Source organism: Pongo pygmaeus, chromosome 12 (assembly GCF_028885625.2).
Source record: "Pongo pygmaeus isolate AG05252 chromosome 12, NHGRI_mPonPyg2-v2.0_pri, whole genome shotgun sequence".
Classification (NCBI taxonomy): Eukaryota; Metazoa; Chordata; class Mammalia; order Primates; family Hominidae; genus Pongo; species Pongo pygmaeus.
In genome coordinates, this window is record NC_072385.2 from 59,140,440 (window position 1) to 59,161,146 (window position 20,707).

General features: G+C 44.2%; 1 protein-coding gene across 3 annotated transcripts in view; it reads left to right on the forward strand.

The window, feature by feature from the left end:
- The first annotated feature begins 1,228 nt into the window (after positions 1 to 1,228).
- Positions 1,229 to 20,707, forward strand: part of SLC4A5 (solute carrier family 4 member 5) — a 126,921-nt gene continuing 107,442 nt past the window's right edge. Inside the window, exons 1-4 of one of the 3 annotated variants that reach the window (XM_054476232.2) lie at positions 1,229 to 1,320; positions 2,142 to 2,218; positions 5,793 to 5,841; positions 10,411 to 10,561. The gene's annotated coding sequence lies outside the window, so the exon portion shown is untranslated. Of the gene's footprint in view, positions 1,321 to 2,141; positions 2,219 to 5,792; positions 5,842 to 10,410; positions 10,562 to 16,185; positions 16,253 to 20,707 lie in introns of all 3 variants that reach the window. The other 2 variants (XM_054476233.2, XM_054476234.2) reach the window with 2 other exon arrangements.

The window sequence follows — 20,707 nt, forward strand, 5'->3', positions numbered from 1 at the left end:
GGCTTAATGTGTTGGCTTGGGCATGGCCTCTGAAACATGTTTTTTACATGTCTGCCACCAGCAGGCTGTAGATCCAGGAATGAGGCTTTTCCACTAAGGGAAAACTCCATGTGATCTAGGAAGAAAGTGAGGATATTCAACCAGATGATAAATTTCCTATCTGAAAGAGAAGGTCCACGTGATCTAGGAAGAAAGTGAGGATATTCAACCAGATGATAGATTTCCTATCTGAAAGAGAAGGTCCACGTGATCTAGGAAGAAAGTGAGGATATTCAACCAGATGATAAATTTCCTATCTGAAAGAGAAGATCAGCCCTGAAATAAGGAGGCTGAAGACCCTTAGAGAAGTCACAGAAGAGACTGGAAGAAGAGGGGCAGAGTTGCTTTTTTAATGGGGCTTCCAGCTCCTACTTTTCTTCCTGTCTGTAAGTCTCTGAGCTTCTGTTCCAGCTCTGTAAGGTTGGGGACGAGAATGCTCTCCCCACTGGACTGTTGAGAGTTCAATGAGGGGAAGTGTGTGCATATACCAGGCCCCATGCTGGGTGCCAAGAGATGCTGCGCCTTCCTGGCATGCTTCTCTTCCCCATCCCTCAGCACTGCATCCCTCACTCCCTCCACTCCCGATTCTCACTTCCTACTCACTGACTCCTTCCTTCCCATCTTCTTCCAAACTTCCCATTTTCCACTATGTCTCTCTCACCATATCTTTTTCACTTAAACAAAAATGGAATTCATAAAAAAAAGAGGCCAAAAGTCAGGATAAACCTAGAAAAATCACTAAGTATGCAAAGTTTTTCTTGCAAGGTTTGGTTTGTTTAAATGCCTTCTTTGTTTTCCTTGCCCATATCCTTCTTTGGAGAGTCAGGATTTGGGGTTTGCAGAGCTGTGTGGCAGTGGAATGTGGAATGTTCTCCTGAACCTCAGGCCCATGAAGAAAAGAGGCAAAAGTCCTGACATCTTTCCTGAGGATTGTCTGATTTAAAAGAGCTGATTCTCCCCAGGCAAATGACTTAGCTTTATTGTGCTGGGACAAGCTGAACAGGCAAGGAATAAACCTCCCTAGAACACACTGATTAGATTAGCCAGTGAGAACCACTGAAGACACAGACATTAGATTAAAAAACAGAAAAATGAATGTTACTTTTACAGTGGCTATGAATAGACAAAGACTTTTTGGTTTGAAAATAGTTGGTGAGGCAATAGAGGAGGGGCTATGTTAATAGCAGAGGTAGAAAAAACGGGAGTGGATGGTTCCAACTGCAAGGTCCACCCTAAAGGAATTGGAGTCAGGGCCCAGGAGCCACAGGCCACTGCACTGGGGTGAGTAGAGTGGATTTTACATAAATAAAGTTACAGAGTGGTTGTAGGTTCTGGTTTGAAGATGTGAGTGAGCCAACTGAATAGAATAGGCAGATTCCCCAGCCCACCGAGAGTCAGATGAGAATTTTATTGCTTTTTGCTAAAGGCCTGTACAAGACTTAGAGCAAAGATAAGGAGTAACCTGATTGTTGAAACTAATCTATAACTATTCCAACATAGCAAAGGACAAGTAACGGAATGACGAGGTTTTCCTGTAGTAGTGTTGCAATTTTGTTCTGCTCTGTCCCCCTACTCCAGTTTCCTCTGTGAGGGGAGCGTGTAGTGTGTGCATATCTGTGGAATGTCAGATTTCTAAAGTCAGGGGCTGAGACCTATATCTAGTTAGACCTCTGTGCATGTTCTTGAGCCATGGAAGTCACAGTGGTTGATAGTACTTCACACTTCTTCCAATTCAATAAGGGTTACTTATGGTGTCTCCTCTGATTCTCCTAGGAGTCCAGAAAGCATGAGACTTGTATAAGAATCCACACTTCAACTAAGCTTTCTGGCCCAAAGAAGGCATTGTTACCAAGGATCTGTTTCTTGAGGTCTTTAGGGAGTGAGAGGGAAGGAACGCATGAGGAACCAGAGCTAGTCCCCATCTCTCTCCCTAGAAGTGACAGACTGCATAGTTCTTATGTATCAGGAGTCCTGGAGGTCAGCTGGCTTTCCTTAAAAAAGGGTCATCCAGCCGTGATGAAATCCTGACTTAGAAACCCAGTGCCCTTAGCTTTGTGGGCTTCTGTCCCTGAGAAATGGTGTTTTACCCTCCCTCCAAGCAGGCATCCCAGGATTTGGAATTCAGCTGTGAGCTCATGAGCTGATGGATGTTTCCAGGAGTACCCTGAAGACCACCCAGGTATGCTCTCCCTACCTGCTTTATTTTGGATGGACCAATCTAAGGAGAGTCATCTTTTCCTACCCCATTGGTGGCACTCAGTGAGTGGCTTGTTGCTTGACTGAATGCCTGCCCACACCCTCTCCAGTCAAGTTTATCTCCCAGGAGGGAGTAACTAAACACTTAGCAGTGGAGACACTCATACATCTCCACTGCACTAGAAGTAGGGATGGTGGCCATGCCAACAAAGGAGATAACTTTAGCACAAAGGATGTCACAAGAAACAGATAGTAGAGTGTGTTCTCCAATGTTTTCATTTCCCAAACCAGAATCAACTGGTCTTGGGTTTCCTTCCCTCATCCTTCATCTGTAGAAAACTTTGTTTCTTGAGCTACTTCAGATCTACTTCCCTATCTTAAGAGGTGGGCTATGTGCTTCTTCTGCTAATTTATTATCTCAGAAGTACATAATTTGGACAATTTTATATAGTTTTGAGGACAGGAGCCCTGTAAGAGTCTCTTACTCAAAAATGGATTCAGCTTGGTTTGAGGTTTAATAGGTCATTGCAATGCTCCCTTCTGGTATCATAGGACATAAGCTGGGTTGGGCTGAGTCCCCCTTTTGTGTCTTAGCCTTCCTCTCCTTACTCCAGAGTAAGAGCAGCCCTGATGGAAAAACAAAATTACCATCCATGCCTACTTCATTTCTGCCCCTCTTACTCTAAGTCTGGGCAATCCACAACATCTTTTTATATGGGACTTCGTAGATCACAGGCTCTTTTTTTAGGAAGAGTCAATTCAAGCCACCCAGGACTTATGATTCCTTGCTCTGTGTCGGGCACAGTGTGAGCACAGTAATGGCATGGGCTGCCTGATGTGGGGCAGTGCCTCTTGGTCAGCAATTCACTCAGCAGCCACCTCAGTGCCCCTTGTGTAAATTTGAGGCACTTTGCCAGGCTGTGGAAACAGTGTAGGGTTAAACAGCACATGGTCCTTGCCCTCAGAAAGCTTAAAATCCAAAGTCAGATACAAGGTTATTTAACAGATGCGTGTTAATTAACAATTAAAGCTAATGTGCACTGTTCCATTGAACAAACATGACTTATGTGGTAAAATCAGAAAGCAGCTTGTTTTTTGTCTCTTACTGCTCTTTTACATTTACTCTTTTTTTTTTTTTTTTTTTTTTTTTGAGATAGAATCTCGCTCTGTCGCCAGGCTGGAGTGCAGTGGCACAATAATTGGCTCGCTGCAACCTCCACCTCCTGGGTTCAAGCGATTCTCCTGCCTCAGCCTCCTGAGTAGCTGTGGTTATAGGCACCCACCACCACGCCCAACTAATTTTTGTATTTTTAGTAGAGATGGGGTTTCACCATGTTGACCACCCTGGTCTCGAACTCCTGACCTCAGGTGATCCACCCACCTCGGCCTCCCAAAGTGTTGAGATTACAGGCGTGAGCCACTGCACCCAGCCTCTTTTACATTTATTCGGTGGGACTAGCTCTTGCTTTGCCCCTGAGTGAAATTTAGGCAAGTCACAAGATTGTTCCAGCCACCCTTGGTCTCAGTCTCATTTTAATAATTATAATTTCCAGTCCTACCTAATGATACCACTTCAATCTTGACTTGGAGTGGAGCCTCTTCTGGTACTGCTAAAGAACAGAGGCCCATGGTGGATGGTGGTCTGGATGGGGAGTCCCTGGTTTCCACTCTTCCTTACTTATTTAGCTAACCAAGGTCCTCAACCCCATCAGGGTTGTTGCCTGGAAGAGAAGAGGCGAGAAGAATATGAAGACTATATGTTTGTGATCTCCAGCTCACCAGTGGAACATGGTGATTCTTTTACAGGTTCCTGCTATAACTCCTCTGTTACTCCCCTCAAAGGCCAGCTTTTTCCACCCCTGTAGGAAATTCCTTTCCTACACTCACCCCATTTATCTCATCCTAATGGCCCCATGGGAATTTCTCTGCTTCTGCCCCCACCCTTCATCTCTTTCCTGCCCATTTCTCCTCCATCTTGGATGAAGCTACCCTCTTCCCCTGGTCTTGGTTCAGCCTTTCATCGCTGCTCAGTAACATGAACCCCCAAAAAGCCAGCCAGCAAAGCAGAGCAGGCCTGCCTAGCATAGAAAATGCCAGAATTTGGAGAACAAAAGCCCTTTTTTGGATAGGACTGTTCTTTGTTGTTGCTCATACAACACAGCTCTTTGTGATTAATCTACATTTAACACAGCTCCAATCAAAGTGATAAAGGACTATTTTTATTAAAATGATTTCCTTTTATGGCAAAATAAGCATAAGATTGACCATTTTAACTATTTTTGAATGTACAATTCAGTGGCATTAATTATATTCACATCGTTCTGTAATACAACCATCACCACCATCCATTTCCAGAACTTTTTCATCATTCCCAACTGAAACTTTGTACCCATTAAACACTAACTCCCCATTTCTCACTGCCCCAGGCCCTGGTAGCCATTAATCTACTTTATGTATCTATAAATCTGACAATTCTAGGTACCTCTATAAGTGGACCCATACAGTATTTGTCCTTTTGTGTCTGGCTTATTTCACTTAGCGTGATGTCCTTAAGTTCATTCATGTTGTAGCATGTGTCCGAATTTCATTCCTTTTTAAGGCTGAATCACGATTGTATGTATGTACCACATTTTATTTATCCATCTGATGATGAATATTTAGGTTGTTTCTACCTTTTAGCTATTGTGAAGAATGCTGATATGCACATTGGGATATAACTATCTGTTTGAATCCTGGTTTTCAATTTTCTTGGGTATATACCCGGAAGTGGAATTTATTTAATTGTTCTTGAATAGGGAATACCTCTGTATGGTGGACAATATAAAAGGTACAAGAAATCATAGAGTCCCCTGAGCCCCGACCTCCAAATTCCCCTCCCAGGAAGCATCACTGTAACCAGTTTCTGTGACCTCTTCCCTGGAGAGACCATACTGTGCCCATAGGCACCCTCTTCACAGGCATGATGACAACCATAAGCATAAGCACTCTTCTACACTTTCCCTTTTTCCTACTTAACAATATTTCTTTTTTAAAAAATTAAAAATCTATTTATTTTTTTCTTCAACTTTTATTTTAAGTTCAGGGGTACATATGCCAGATGTGCAGGTTTGTTACATAGGTAAATGTATGCCATGGTGGTTTGCTGCACAGATCATCCCATCACCTAGATATTAAGCCAAGCAAATATTAGCTGTTCTTCCTGATGCTCTCCCTCCCCTAACAATATTTCTAAAAAAATCATTCCATAGCACCATTTAAAGAATATCCTCATTCTATTTAAAAGGTTCATGGTTTTCCAAAGTGGAGACAAAACTTGTTTTTCTTTCTTTCTTTTTAAAAATCAGTCCTTTATTCATGGACATTCAGGTTGTTTCCAATGTTTTGCCACCGTGAACAATGCTCTGATGATAACAGCCAGCGTTTCCTGAATGCTTACCATGTGCCAGGCCCTTGTTAAAATCCTTCCCATGTATCGTATTTAATTCTCACTACAACTGTGACATAAGCACAGGGAGGTGAGTAACTGTCCCAAACCACATCTCTGTTTTTGTCCACAGGTGGGAGTGTAAGATAACCTTCCAGATAAAGAGTTGCTGCTACCAAAAGGTATGTCCATTTTATTTATTTATGTATTTATTTTTTGAGATGGAGTCTTGCTCTGTCGCCTAGGCTGGAGTGCAGTGGCATGATCTGGGCTCACCACAACCTCTGCCTACTGAGTTCAAGCAGTTCTCATGGCTTAGCTTCCCAAGTAGCTGGGACTACAGCCATCACACCTGGCTAACTTTTGTATTTTTTTAGTAGACACAGGGTTTCACCATGTTGGCCAGACTGGTCTTGAACTCCTGGCCTCAAGTGATCCACCTGCCTCAGCCTCCCGAAGTGCTGGGGTTACAGGCGTGAGCCACTGCACCTGGCCAGGTATGTCCATTTTAAAGTTATATAAATACAGCCAAACCAGCCCCATCGAGGCTGTGCTTATCTGCATCTCACTGGCAAGTAGATGTATGAGGGCTCGTTGCCCTCCTCTCTCACTGTTGAAAAATTTCTTGATATATGCCAATCTGAAAGGTGAAAAACGGTATTTCATTGTGGCTCTAATTTGCATTTTAATTTTACTTGTAGATTTTTAAAATAATACAGTAACAAGATTCAAAATTTGAAAAGAGTACAAGAGTAGAGACAAACCCCCATCCATGTGTCTCCCCAGTGCCCAATTCCTGTCCCCAGACACAATCAGGCCTCCATTTGCCTCCATTTCTCCCTCCTGTGCCTATGGTCAAAACCTGGGCCACACCATTATCCTTAGCTGCTCCATCTCTGAAATATTAAATTCAGACATTCCACTCTGATCTCGCCACTGTCCTATTAACTACCAAGCACCTGACCCTCTCTTGACGCCACACCTGCCCTTTACCTTACCTTCCTTTCCCATCCAGCTGAGGTTCTCTGCCCTCCAGAGGCTCCATGTCAGGCCCCACTGGCCTCCAGCCACACCTGCCTGGAAAGCCTTACTTTCTGTTTCACGATACCTAGTTCAGAGTCAGCCCACCCATGGGATCACTCTCATTTAAAGATCTTAAGCAGAGTAACCACATAATTTACTGCTCAAACTGGGACCCTTTTGAGAACGAAAGGAGCACAACTAATTATGAAGCCAAGACAACAGGGGCAGATAGTTACTGTCCAAGGCAGATCGGGATGTAAATTCAAGCTCAATCTTAAGGAACAATTACATTTAATTTCAGAGCAGAGATCAATAATATGTGCTGAGCCCCGCGAATGATTTAAGTTGCTGCCTTTGTCCGCGCCCAAGATCCTCTTCTAAATGGATTTTTTAAACAGTGCATTTCCCCAACACTATTTTCTTAAAAATTTATCCTTTAGAATACCAGTTTCAGCCCATAAACTCAAGTGTGTAAAAAAATTAGTTTGTTTATAAAATTCTCCTTCATCTATACTTGAGCCCCCCTCTTTAAAAAGGTGCTGACCCTTAATCCCAGTCAGTTCTGAGTTTCCTTTGCAGTTTCCATTTTGGGTTTGGGGTGGGGTGGAGTGCAGGGTTCTAGACTCTCAGTGACCTACAAAGGGTCCTGCCCTTGATGTCATCTATCCTTGTCCCATCTGGTCCTGGGTCGTTGGTGCCTGCAGGTTATTGTGGAGGTCAAAGTCTCTCTCCACCTCTTCAAGCAGCCTCAGGGAGCTTGCCTGGGGTCCTCTTGGCCTAGATACACCGAGCAGCTGTTCTGTTCTCTGCTCTCAGATCCACAGATTGTGAGGGATGCTGCTTTCTCTGTGGGGCTCAGTCCAGGGAGCAGGGATTGGGACCTCAACCTCCAGGACCTAGCAAAGTCAATGTTTCTCAACTTCTCTCCAGCCTTTGTCCTTGCCCTGGGGAATTATTCTTGGATATGAGTGGCAGGGAACACCTTGATCTTTCTCATGACCATTTTCTCCCACACTTTGGTCTAGGTCTAGGCCAGAAGTCTTTTCTATTCCCCTAAGGAAAGAGGCTCCTTACCTCTTCTTTCTGTTTTCACACACCTTCCCTGCAGCAATGAGCACAGAATGGCCTGGCTATTTGAGGCAGGGAAGGGAGAGAGGTAAAGGGAATATCAGGCTGGAGAAGGCACTGGCTAATATTTCAGAACATGATCTTGCAAGGCATATAAAAATATCTTATACAAGATGTGCTTCCTGTTTAACTATTATGATTTTATAATTTTTCAGATCTTGTAGGCAAGACTCCCTACTCCCATCCCCCAGGCCAGGGCAGCCAGTTATCAGCTGTGTGAACTTGGGCAAATTATGTTATCCTCTCTAAGCTTTAGTTTCTTCGTCTGTAAATGAGGATAATAGTAGTTCATATCAGTGCTTCTGCTTGCCAAGCACTGTTCTCAATGTTTCATGTATGTGACCTCATTTAATACTCATCATAAACTCATCATAAATGGGATAGCTGCTATCATTCCCATTTTACAGATGAGGAAACCACTTCTCACAGTTGTAAGTAACTTGCCCAAAGTCATGTGATCTCCTGCTCTTAATCACTTCCCCAACCTGTCTTTCATAAATATTAATAATGACCTCAGCCAGGCGTGGTGGCTTACTCCTGTAATCCCAGCACTTTGGGAGGCCGAGGTGGGAGAACTGCTTGAGCCCAGGAGTTCGAGACCAGCCTGGGCAACATATTGAGACCTCATCTCTACAAAAAATTAAAAAGTAGCCTGGTATGGTGTGGCACCTGCCTATAGTCCCAGATATTTGGGAGGCTGAGGCGGGAGAATCGCTTGAGGCTGGGAGGTCAAGGCTGTAGTGAGCTGTGATAGTGCCACTGCACTCTAGCCTGGGTAACAGAGTGAGATCCTGTCTCCACAATAAATAAATAAATAAATAAATAAAATGACTTCTTGAGGTTGCTGTGAGGATTAATTGAGGTAAAGTATGTAAAGCTGTCAGCCCTGAGCCTAGCACATAGTAAAAACTCAATACATTCTAAGCTCATACTTTAGCCATGATTTTTTGGTCATTTTCATTCAAAATGCCCTTGGAATTGTATTTAAAATATATATAAATGTCTGAACTTAAGCATATTTGCCCTATTCAGTTTTCCCATCCAGAAATATGATGTCTTATTATATGTTTCTTAGCAAAGTTTTGCCATGTGTCCTCATATAAAACATGCATTTCTAGGCGAGTTTATTTCTAGATGTTTTAGGGTTTTTGTTTTTATTGAAAATGAAATCTTTTCCTCCATTGTGTCTTTTGATCAGACAGTGCTGGTGTCTCCAAGTTCTTATTAGTTAATCAGCTCCCAGATGTCTCTAGAGGGATGTCTTTCCATAGCCCTCTTATTTTAGGTTGACATGAAGATCATTTGGCCCAGCCAGTGACATACGCTCTGACAGAGAGGCACAGGGGCACAGGGTGAGAAGTAGCTTTCCAGGGTAGCTCAGGTTGGCTGAGGTGACCAGAGAACTGTCCCTTGGCTAAGGAAGTACAGCCTGGGGAGAGGGGAAGGAAGGGGCCAGCCCTTGCTTGGCTGCATGCTGGTTCTGGGTCCATTTGGGGATCTGTCTGAAGAACAAGTTCCTAGGTACCCACATTTCCTCTGTGGCCTCAATGATTCCCAATTGTGTTTGCCAAATGATGGCTCCAGTGGCAGCTCTGCCAAGGCCCAAGGTGCCTCCGTGGGCTCTGGCTCGCTTAAGTAGAGGGACTGTCATCCAGCAATGTCTCATTCTTCTCCGTGGAGGATACATAATCTGTGGCATCCCTTAATCAGCTCCCTGCCTGACTCCACTGCAGACCTCCAGAGGGCAGCAGAGAGCAGGCAAGAGTGGAGAACAGATCTTGGTTCCTGGAGAAGCAAAAAAGACGCTCTGCTCCTGCAAGCTGCTAGGAATACTGCCCATCCCCCTCCCCGCCTCCTCAGGATACACATGTGAGCTTCTTCTTGAGGGTGTAATAATTATAATAATATTATTAGTTAATACTAACTGTTACCTGTGGGCCAGACATTGACCTAAGGTTTCACATTGGTTCAGATAACCATTGAGGTAGATATAATTATTATTCGCATTTTTTTTCAGTTGAGGAAATTGCAGTGAAAAAAAAGAGAAGTTGTCCAAGATGCCACGGTTAGTTGAGTCAGGATTTGGACCCAATCATTTATGAGCCAGGCTCTGTTCTAGGTATCAGAGATACATCAGTGAATAAGACAAACTTTCTGCCATATTAGAGGAACAGACAAAAAGTGAACAAATGAATAAACACATACTGCGGTTTTGAATAGAAATGCCATTTAGACAAATAAAGCAGAGTAAACAACCAGAGAGGGGCATTTTAGATGGGCTGGTCAGGGAAGGTTTTCTTGGGTAGATGGCATTTGACCAAATAGTTGAATACACGAGGGAGCAAGTCAAGCTGAAGATTGGGGAAACAGTAAGTGCAAAGGTCCTGAGGTGGGAATGAACCTGGGGTGTTAGAGGAACAGCAAGACTTGCGTTGTGGCTGCTGTAGAGTGAGCCAAGTCCATAGGCCACAGCAGCGATTGGGAAGTAGATAGGGATGGTGAAGAAAGAGAACTCCTCCACAGCATCACCTGGGCTTGGCCTCTTACAGTGTCTCAGCTTCTCTTTAACATATCTCTCACCTTTTTTCACCTTCCTGCAGAGTGCTGACACCATCACAGTATGTTCCCTTCTCAACCCTGGACACGGTTCAAAAGCAGCTAAAGCAGACAAGAATCTGGGGCAGCCAATATTGTACCACCTGCCAAAGCTTGGCACAAACAATCTGGAAGCCAAAAATTGCACATACTGTGGTGAGTACTGCCCAGCCTGTGGGGAACTTCTTGTGGGTAAAGGTTCTAGATAAGCTTGCCGGGGCCCCCAAATGAATCCTTAGTCCCATTAACAAGGGCCTAAGTCCCGCAGGCCTCTCCAGGGTAGGAAGCTGCTATTTTCTTCACAGAGTTTTGCCCCCATGCCATGGTCCTAGGTCAGACCTACGTAAATCCTTCCAGATGTCAAACCCAGGTAGGGTTCAGATGGCATTTAGCCAGGAGATGGAAGGGAATCCGTCCCAGTGAGCAGCCATCACTGTCTGCCAGGTATCTGAAGAAAATGGAGGCACAGAGGTCAAACAGTCATCCCTCAGCATCTGCATGGGATTGATGCCGGGACCACCTCGCAGATATCATAATCTGAAGATGCTCAAGTCCTTCACATAAAATGTGACCTATGCAATCCTCTGTTTATCTTAAATCATCTCTAGATTACTTCTAATACCTAATACAATGTAAATGCTATGTAAATAGTTTTTTATACTGTATTTTGGGAGTATTTGTATTATTTTTTATTGTTCTATTTTTATTTTTATTTTTTCAAATATTTTTGATCTGCTGTTAGTTGACTCCTTGGATTAGGAACCTGTGGATATAGAGGGCCAACTGTACTAAGAATCTTTAGCTCCCTCTCCTGGCAGATCCCTGGCGAGTGAGGTGGGCCTATGTTGAGTGCTCGTTTTGCCTGAGTGAGAGCCTAGAACCAGAGACTGAATGCCCTAATCCAGGATTTCTTGACCATGGCACCATTGATAGTTGGGGTCAGATAATTTTTTTGTTGTGGGGGCCATCCTTGTAGGACATTAGCAGCATTTCTGGCCACTACCCACTAGAGGCCAGAAGTACTTTCCCTCCAGTAGTGACCTTCCCTCCAGTGTAACCAAAATAGATCCAGACATTGCCAGATGTGCCCAGGGGAAGACACCTGTGGCTGAGGACCATTGGGGCCAGTTCTTTCCCTTTCCCCAAGACCAGTGCATGAGCCTCAGCTGTTACCACTCTGGTGGTGAGGAAGAGTTGACAGTATCCCCCAAGCATTTACTCCAGTGCCACAGCTGAGTGGCTGGCTTGGCATGTCCTTGGCTGTAACATGGAAGGAGGCCAGAGGACAGGGAGCAGAGAGAAAAGGGTAGCCGTATCTTCTCTCAACATTTTCTGGCTTACAAAACTAAATCACAGGGAAGGGCAGGGATGAAGTTGGCCATACACATCACAGGACTGGTCTTTCTCTCCCTCCTCATCTCTCTCTCTCTCTTTCATGCACATACATGCACGCGCGCACACACACACACACACACACACAAATGGGCACCCCTGTGCCATTCTGTGTATTGGCTTTGTTCTCTCCCACTGAAGACAGGCTTTCTCCAGAGACAAAAGAGTACTTAGTGCAGGAGGAAAAGTTAACGAATGGACTGATTTTGCCCAAGAGATTGGCAGGGCAGGAATAAGAGGTTATGAGTATCAATGAGAGAAGAGAGGAAAGGATTCATTATGATGTCCAGACCAGAAGGGGAAGTAAGTGAAGCCATGAGGAGCTGGTATATAGGGAGAAGAGGAAGATGCCTGAAGATCAGAGGTCTTCATCCAGTTGAAAAGCAGGAAAGAAGGGAGTCAGAGCTTGGGAAGTTATCCATTAAGAGTCCCAACATCTGACCCAGAACTGTCAATGTATGTTTATTTTGCTTCAGCGATAATTTCACTTAGGCACGTAGAATCATAGGGCAGTAGAGTTTGAAAGAAACTTAAGAGATCCTTGAGTCCAACCCAGTCTATGTGGACTATTTTACTAATTCTTCAGTGCTGGACTTTGAGAATGAGACTTGTTCACAACCCCTCTGTGCTTGGAATCAAATGAGAAATAAGATATAGAAGTCCAGCAGCTGGAACTAAAATAAATTTATGACAGCTAAAGCTGATTGGAGAATGTAGTTTTGAATGTACAATTGGGCTTCCTAATTCTTTCCCTCAGAATGAAACTTATCTACCCAGAACTGGAAGACTCCCTTATCCCGCAAGGCAAGAACCTGCCCTTCCTAGGGCAGGTTGAAAAGAAGAGGAGAGGAGGGAAGCACAGGCCTTCTCTGGGAAGGCTGTTCCCAGAAGGAGGAAACCCAGAAGAACCTGAGTCATAACATATGCCCATTTTATGTGCTCCAATTCTCCAAGCACACAAACCACTCATCCTCTGCTAGATGGCATGAGTTTGGAGGTAGAGCAGTAAGTGGAGAGTACTTTTCTCAAGGCTGCAGCAAGGACAGAAGTTCCCACTTTATAAGGTGAGGCAAAACTGCTTGGAGGGAGAGAGGTAGATTTCCCCCTAACAAATGCCATTTAATAGAGCAAACTCTGCTCCAAGAACACTGAGGCCCAGAGAGGTGAAGTGATTTCCTAAAGGCACCATGGCTCTGAAAGAATAAGGTTCTCCAGACTCCTAATGGTGAAGTTTCAGCATTTCACATGTGTAATCAAAGGAGGACAGGTTCTTCCACGTTTATCAGCATAATAGCAACAAGAATCTTGTATTCCATAATGCACAAGGACTTCTAACTCCTTCCTTCATCACTATCACTGCCTCCACATCCTCCATCTACACCTTGCCACCTCTATCTACACATCACACCCTCATCCACACCTCACCACTACCATCTACACCTCACTACCCTCACCTATACCTCACCACCTCCACCTAAACCACACATCTCCATCTAGACCTCACCACCTCCATCTAGACGTCACCACCACCATCTAGACCTCACCACCCTCACCTATACCTCACCACCTACAGCTAAACCACACACCTCCATCTAGACCTCACCACCTCCATCTAGACCTCACTACCACCATCTACACCTCACCACCACCATCTACACCTCACCACCCTCACCTATACCTCATCACCTACACCTACATCATACACCTCCATCTAGACCTCACCATCTCCATCTTGACCTCACCACCATCTAGACCTCATCACCCTCACCTATACCTCACCACCTACACCTAAACAACATACCTCCATCTAGACCTCACCACCACCGTCTACACCTCACCACCCTCACCTATACCTCACCACCTACACCTACACCACACACCTCCATCTAGACCTCATCACCACCATCTAGACCTCACCACCACCATCTACACCTCACCACCTTCACCTATACCTCATCACCTACACCTAAACCACACACCTCCATCTAGACCTCACCACCTCCTTCTAGACATCACCACCTCCATCTAGACCTCACCACCACCATCTACACCTCACCACCCTTACCTATACCTCATCACCTACACCTACATCATATACCTCTATCTAGACCTCACCACCATCTAGACCTCATCACCCTCACCTATACCTCACCACCTACACCTACACCACACACCTCCATCTAGACCTCATCACCACCATCTAGACCTCACCACCACCATCTACACCTTACCACCCTCACCTATATCTCACCACCTACACCTATATCATAAACCTCCATCTAGACCTCACCACCACCATCTAGAGCTCACCACCCTCACCTATATCTCACCACCTACACCTATATCACACACCTCCATCTAGACCTCGCTACCTCCATCTAGATATCACCACCTCCATCTACACCTCACAACCGCCATCTACACCTCACCACTACCATCTACACCTCACCACCCTCACCTATATCTCACCACCTACACCTACGCCGCACACCTCCATCTATACCTCACCATCACCATCTATACCTCACCACCCTTGTCCACACTTCACCACCCCCATGTATACCTCATACCTCCATCTACACCTCACACCACCATATACTACCTCACCATCTCCATCTCCACCTCACACCTCTGTCTACAACTTACCACCTCCATCTACATCTCATCACTTCCATGTAAACCTCACCACCTCCATTCACATATCACATTTCCATCTACACTTCACACCCCATCTACACCTCACACTTCCATCTACATCTGATCACTTCCATATACACCTCACCATCTCCATCTACACCTTACACCACCATCTATACCTCAGAACCTCCATCTACACCCCACACCACCATATACGCCTCACCACCTCTCTCTACATACACCTCATCATCTCTGTCTACACCTCACACCTCCATTTACATCTCACACCACCTCCATCTACACCTCACCATGTTTTGTTTGTTTATTTGTTTGTTTTTTTGAGATGGAGTCTTGCCCTGTCACCCAGGCTGGAGTGCAGTGGCACGATCTCGGCTCACTGCAACCTCCGCCTCCTGGGTTCAAGCGATTTTCCTGCCTCAGCCTCCTGAGTAGCTGGGATTACAGGCATGTACCGCACATCCAGCTAATTTTGTATTTTTAGTGAAGATGGGGTTTCTCCATGTTGGTCAGGCTGGTCTCGAACTCCTGACCTCAGGTGATCTGCCCACCTCAGCCTCCCAAAGTGCTGGGATTACAGGCGTGAGCCACCACATCCAGCCAATTTACCATCTTTATCTACATTTCATTACCTCCATCTACACCTCACACCTCTATCTATACCCCACATCTCCATTTATACCTCATCACCTGCATCTGTACTTCACAACTTCACCTACACTTTACACCTTCATCTACATTGCCACCATTTTACTGCTACTTCTACAACCAACACCTCTGCCTCTATCATTTTCTCCATCATTCCTACCACCTCTCCTTTTGTCAGCAGAGAGTCAGCAGCCATCCTTTTGGCTGGAGAGACAGGTGTGAACTAGGAGCCTACCTGCATGGCTGTAGTCTAGAGAGGTCTTCAAGGTCTTTGAGGTTAAAAAAAAATGTCTCTAGCTTTTGGTGTCACCTGATCTCTCCAAAAAGATCACCTTGGAGCATTTTACAAAGATTGAGTTAGAGATGCCTAAACTCTAACTCATGGTAAAGTTAGATGGTAAAGATGCAGTCTGTACCACAAGTACAGACTGCCACTATTTCCAAGCCATGCCCTAATATGACAGCTGAACATTTAGGTACTTGCAATGTGATAAGATCCTTTATCGACATCTCAGCAGTCCTCAAAGCTCTAACAACTTAAAGTTGGTGACATTAAAGTGAGCTGTAATTTTGAGCCAACTGGGGTCATCCCAGTATGTAACAACAGGCCCACATATCTGTAGGTTCCTGGAAATGCCACTGCCCCTCTCTGGGCCCCAATTTTTCATTGTATAAAGTGGGCAACCTTGAGATAGGGCTGGATTCTCCAAGTTCTCTTCCAGCTCTAACATCCCTCCAAGACAGAATCCAAAAAGAATCTGGATTAAAAACTATGCAGGGAGATAAAAATAGCATTTCAGAATCAAGGCTGGAATATACCACTGCCATAAAAAGACCACCAAGTTAAAATTCAAGAAGAAATTTAGAGCAAAGGCATCTGCCTATGATCATGGCCAGCTATATTCAGACCCTGCTATACCCTGGTCTGTCAGTCAACCAGGCATCCATCCCTGACCCTGCAGGAGCGTCCCTCCCCCCACCTTGGTCACATGGCTGGCTGCCACTGAGCCTCAGAAGTCAATCTCCAATGCCCCAAATACTGTTCAGCCTGGAAACCACAGAGAGCCCTTCTTGCCACCCAACAGGAACAGAGCAAGTGGTTCTGGCCTCCCTGGGATTTGGATCCTGGTTTCCAGAGCTAAGAACACGAAGGTAAGTTTGCAGTTGGAAGCTTCAGAGAAAGTAGACAGAGCTATGCAGATAAGGGAAAATGTGTTTCATAGCATGAACACAGAGTATTTAAGAGTAAGCTTCACACACAGTGAAGAGGAGAATACCAGGAAAGCTGGGCAAATCTTCCAAATGACTATAGAATATTTGACTTTCCTTTAAAAATTATACTGTTTTTATCACCCTGGCCTTGAGGTTTTTGGGTGCAAAACCACTCCAAATTAACAGAAATGACAGGAAACTTGTTCTGTCTAACACTGTGGTAAGTTAGTTCTATCTTGTTCTCATCTAATAGAACTGAATCTTTCTCTTCTAGGCACGTAAATTTCTGTTGTCTTTGTCAAATGTGTTAGACTGGCTGAAATATTTATGAAGTAGCAAAAACCCTGAGACTTACCTCTTTCCCAGAAAACCATGGGAAAATAAATTATATCTGCTAATGTAGCATTTCAGGATAGAAACAGAATAATGGCTAGTCTCCTTTCATTACACATTTTTGTTTTTAGGTTTTGGTTACGGTACCTGGTTTTGCTACTGCTAGTTTTCTTAGGGATATTTGTTTGTTTTGTCCTTTCTCTCCTGGAGCATGTGTGGGTGTTTCAGTCTGCAGGGCCCCAAAGCAATGGACAAGCTACGGGTTGAGAGGGTAGCCTTTCCCTGGCTTCTAGCTTAGCTTTCTAAAGCCCAGCATGACCCCATGTCATTCTTGTCGATTCAGTTCACAAAATAATCCCAGATAAGCCCTTGGGGAAGTCCTTTTCTGAAATACTCTGGGCTGTCAGAAGGGTGCATCAGACACCATGTTGGCTGGTCTAGAGTTCTTAGATATCAAGGTCAAGTGGCTTAAAATATGGGGTGGAAAGAAAAGCTCCCCAAAAGCTGACCAGTGAATGTGGCACAACCTTTTTACTAGTTACCTTTTTTCCCAGAGACATGAATGTCTAATCTTAAGGATTCATTACTATGCTTTACTCTTCTTCCCTAGTAATTAAACTATTTTGTTCTGTTCCCAGTGTCTAGTGCAAATATCTGGAACAAAGTGGATATTCAATAAGGATTTGTTGGATTGAATTGATGTGCCCTTGTGGATAGGGAAGGGGTGGGCACCTAAACACCAGATGATTCTATCACAAGGGCTCTGATAACTAAAATGTGTCATACATCTTTAAAGCTAGCTGTGTCACCACCTCCTTGCTGCTTTGGGCATGCAGGCTGCTTGGGCAAGGACCCCTGTGTGTCTATTTGCTAGGATAGCACTCTGATCCTTGGTCTTACAGGCTTAAGGTGTTTTTTGTTTGTTTGTTTGTTTTTGTTTTTGAGTGCAGTGGTGCCATCTCAGCTCACTGCAACCTCTGCCTCCTGGATTCAAGCAATTGCCGTGCCTCAGCCTCCCGAGTAGCTAGGATTACAGGCGTGCACCACCACCCCTGGCTAATTTTTGTATTTTTAGTAGAGACAGGGTTTCACCATGTTGGCCAGGCTGGTCTCGAACTCCTGACCTCGTGATCCACCCGCCTCGGCCTCCCAAAGTGCTGGGATTACAGGCGTGAGCCACTGCACGTGGCCCAGGTGTTGATTTTGTCAGTAGGGTTTTGGATTCTCAGGGATCCCAGATGTGATTCCAGGCTAGTGGTAGGGGCAATGAAATAGAAAGTGACTTTTGACTCAGGACAGAAGAGAATTTTGTGTGTTCCCTTACTGTAAAGCCATGCTCAACACCAAGGCGATCTATGATCTAAAGATGGATGGGGGAATAACAGTGAGCTAGTTGGGCAGGGGAGAGACTGGTATTACAAATCCTTTCATTTGCTGCATGCCAGAGGCTGATGTGTTGCTAGCACAATTCCTTTGGCAAGATATTGTAGTGGATGATTGTACTGGTTAGTACTCTTGGGATACAAGTAACTCAAATCAGCTGAAGCTAGTTGAAGAGAAAAGAGGGTTTTTAAAAAATTTTTATTTTTTTAAACATCAAATTCCTTTTTACCAAGGAGGGACTTACTATAATACTAGGGAAGTCTTGTGGATGGGAGTTCAGCCAGGCCTCAGGAAGGGCCTGGAACCCAGAAGTGGAAGACTGTCAGTAACCCATACCAGGCCCCCTCTGTTTCTCACATCTTTACTTCTCTTTCATCTTTCTCCCTCCTTCCTTCTCCCTTCCTTCTCCCTTCATCCTCCCCTCCTTTCCTTTCCTTTCCTTTCCTTCCCCTTCCTTTCCTTTCCTTCCCCTTCCCCTTCCCCTTTCCCTTTCCCCCTTCCCTGCCCTCCCCTCCCCTCCTCCCTTCCCCTCCCTCCTCCCCTCCCCTCCCCTCCTGTCCCCTCCCCTCCCTTCCTTCTTCCTTCTTTCCTTAGGTTTGAGAATCAAAAAGAATCCAATTTGAACCCTGGCTCCACCATGGCTGGTTCTGTGATCCAGGACAAATCACTTAACTCTTAGTCTTCATTTACTGATCTATAAAATGTGGGTGAAAATCATATACCTCATTGAATTATAGTGAGGATTAAATAAGATGATGAAAGCAAAATACCTGACATTCAACTAATACACATTATATGAAATGCTGGAGGTAGAAATTCTGTTTCATGAGTTAGGCTGGGACTTTTATGGTGGGCAGTATAGTTGCCAGTCAGAGCAGAGCTAATCCAAACACTTCCCCAGGGCCAACACTCAGCTTCAGATGTATGGACTCCTTTGAAGATCATCTCAGGGAGTTTGGGTTCTTCTATTTCTGCATATTCCTGGGAGGGAGCTTCTCTCAAGTTGTGAGAAGTTGGGACCTAGCACAGAGGAGATGAGGCAGGAATGGTCTTAGCTAGTCCAGAACTGGAAGGTATGCATCTACCTGAATATTATAGCTACATTATAGCTCCATACTTCTATAGTTTGTAGAGCTCTCATCTATGTTTGCATATGTATTGTCATTTGTCAGTGACAACCGGGCATTTCATTATTTTTCCAACAAACTTTCATTTGTTTTCCAATCTGAGAATCCATAGTACTTCGAATAGGAAATAACACATTTTAAAATCATGTTGGAAAGCTCTATTTCATTTTCATTAGTCAGGCACTTGTGATTGCAAACATGAGAAACCGAACTCAAACATGAGAAATCCAACTCAAACATGAGAAAAAATAAAGTGAGTTTAACAGCTCAACATAACTGAGAAGGACAGTTCAAAATTAACTGACTAAGGGAGTCACAGTGTTATCTGGACTGTGTTTCTCTACTTTTCTTGAATGCTTCCCTCCATGTGACAGGCAAAATAGTAACTTCTAAGCTTATCAGCTTAGCATTGCCAGAGTGAGCAGAGTTTTTGGATGAATCAAGCAGAAATGTCCTGGGAAGAATTCTGATTGGCCCAGTTAAGGACATGGGATCATTCCTGAACCAGTCTCTGTGGCTGGAATGGGGTGTGTTTGGCCAGGCTGGGTCACATGGCCTTTCCTGCAGAGGCTTGGGGAGACATGGAGTCTCCCCCTAAGACATTTGAAGGTGGTTCTCTATGGGAAAAGAAATCTGTTACTCAGCTTCTCTGTACTCTTCACACCATACTGGAGTAGGAAGATATCAGCTTTTTAAAAATCACCAACTGACCCAATTTAATAAAAAATATAAATTGGGAGTTACTTTCTTAAAATAGAAGTTTTAAATGTGGTCCCTGGATCAGCATCATCAGCAGCAACTGGGAACTTGTTGGAAATGTACACTTCCAGGCCCCAACCTAGAGCTATGGAATCAGGCACTCTGGGGATGAGACTCAGCAATCTATTTTAACAAGCTTTCTGGAGCTGCTCACACGTGTAATCCCAGCTACATTGGAGACTGAGATGGAAGGATTGCTTGAGCCCAGAGGTTGGAGGCTGCAGTAAGCTGTGATTGCGCCATTGAACTCCAGCCTGGGTGACAAAGCGAGACCCCAACTCCAAGAAAACAAACAGAAAGCAGCCTTCTAGGTATTATGATGCACGCTCAAGTTTGAGAACCACTGCCTTAAAGGGTTCTTTGTTGTGTAATTCTGCTAAATATTTTAAACATGATTCACTTTGAACAAATAGATTTAACCATTAATTTTCAAGGATACAATTATCACATAAAGTAGGAACACATGGCATATTAAATTATTTACTTTAAAATGTTTAAAATAAAAAAGCTATAATTTAAAAATCAATTAACACATGTAAGCGCTTTCCATAAAAAGCAATGGAACTCCATTCCAGCTTCCTCCATATGCCACAGTTCCACTTCCCAAAGATAACCACTAGGAATTCTTTTAGCTTTTTCTCTTGGCTACCTTTTAATAATAATGATAGTAATAATTATTCCTGCTATTTATTGAAGTTAGATATTAGCCACTTACAAGTGAATATTTAACTATCTTACAACCACAGACATCTCTTTTTTATCCTCCCAATGTAGAATATCATCACCATTTTTA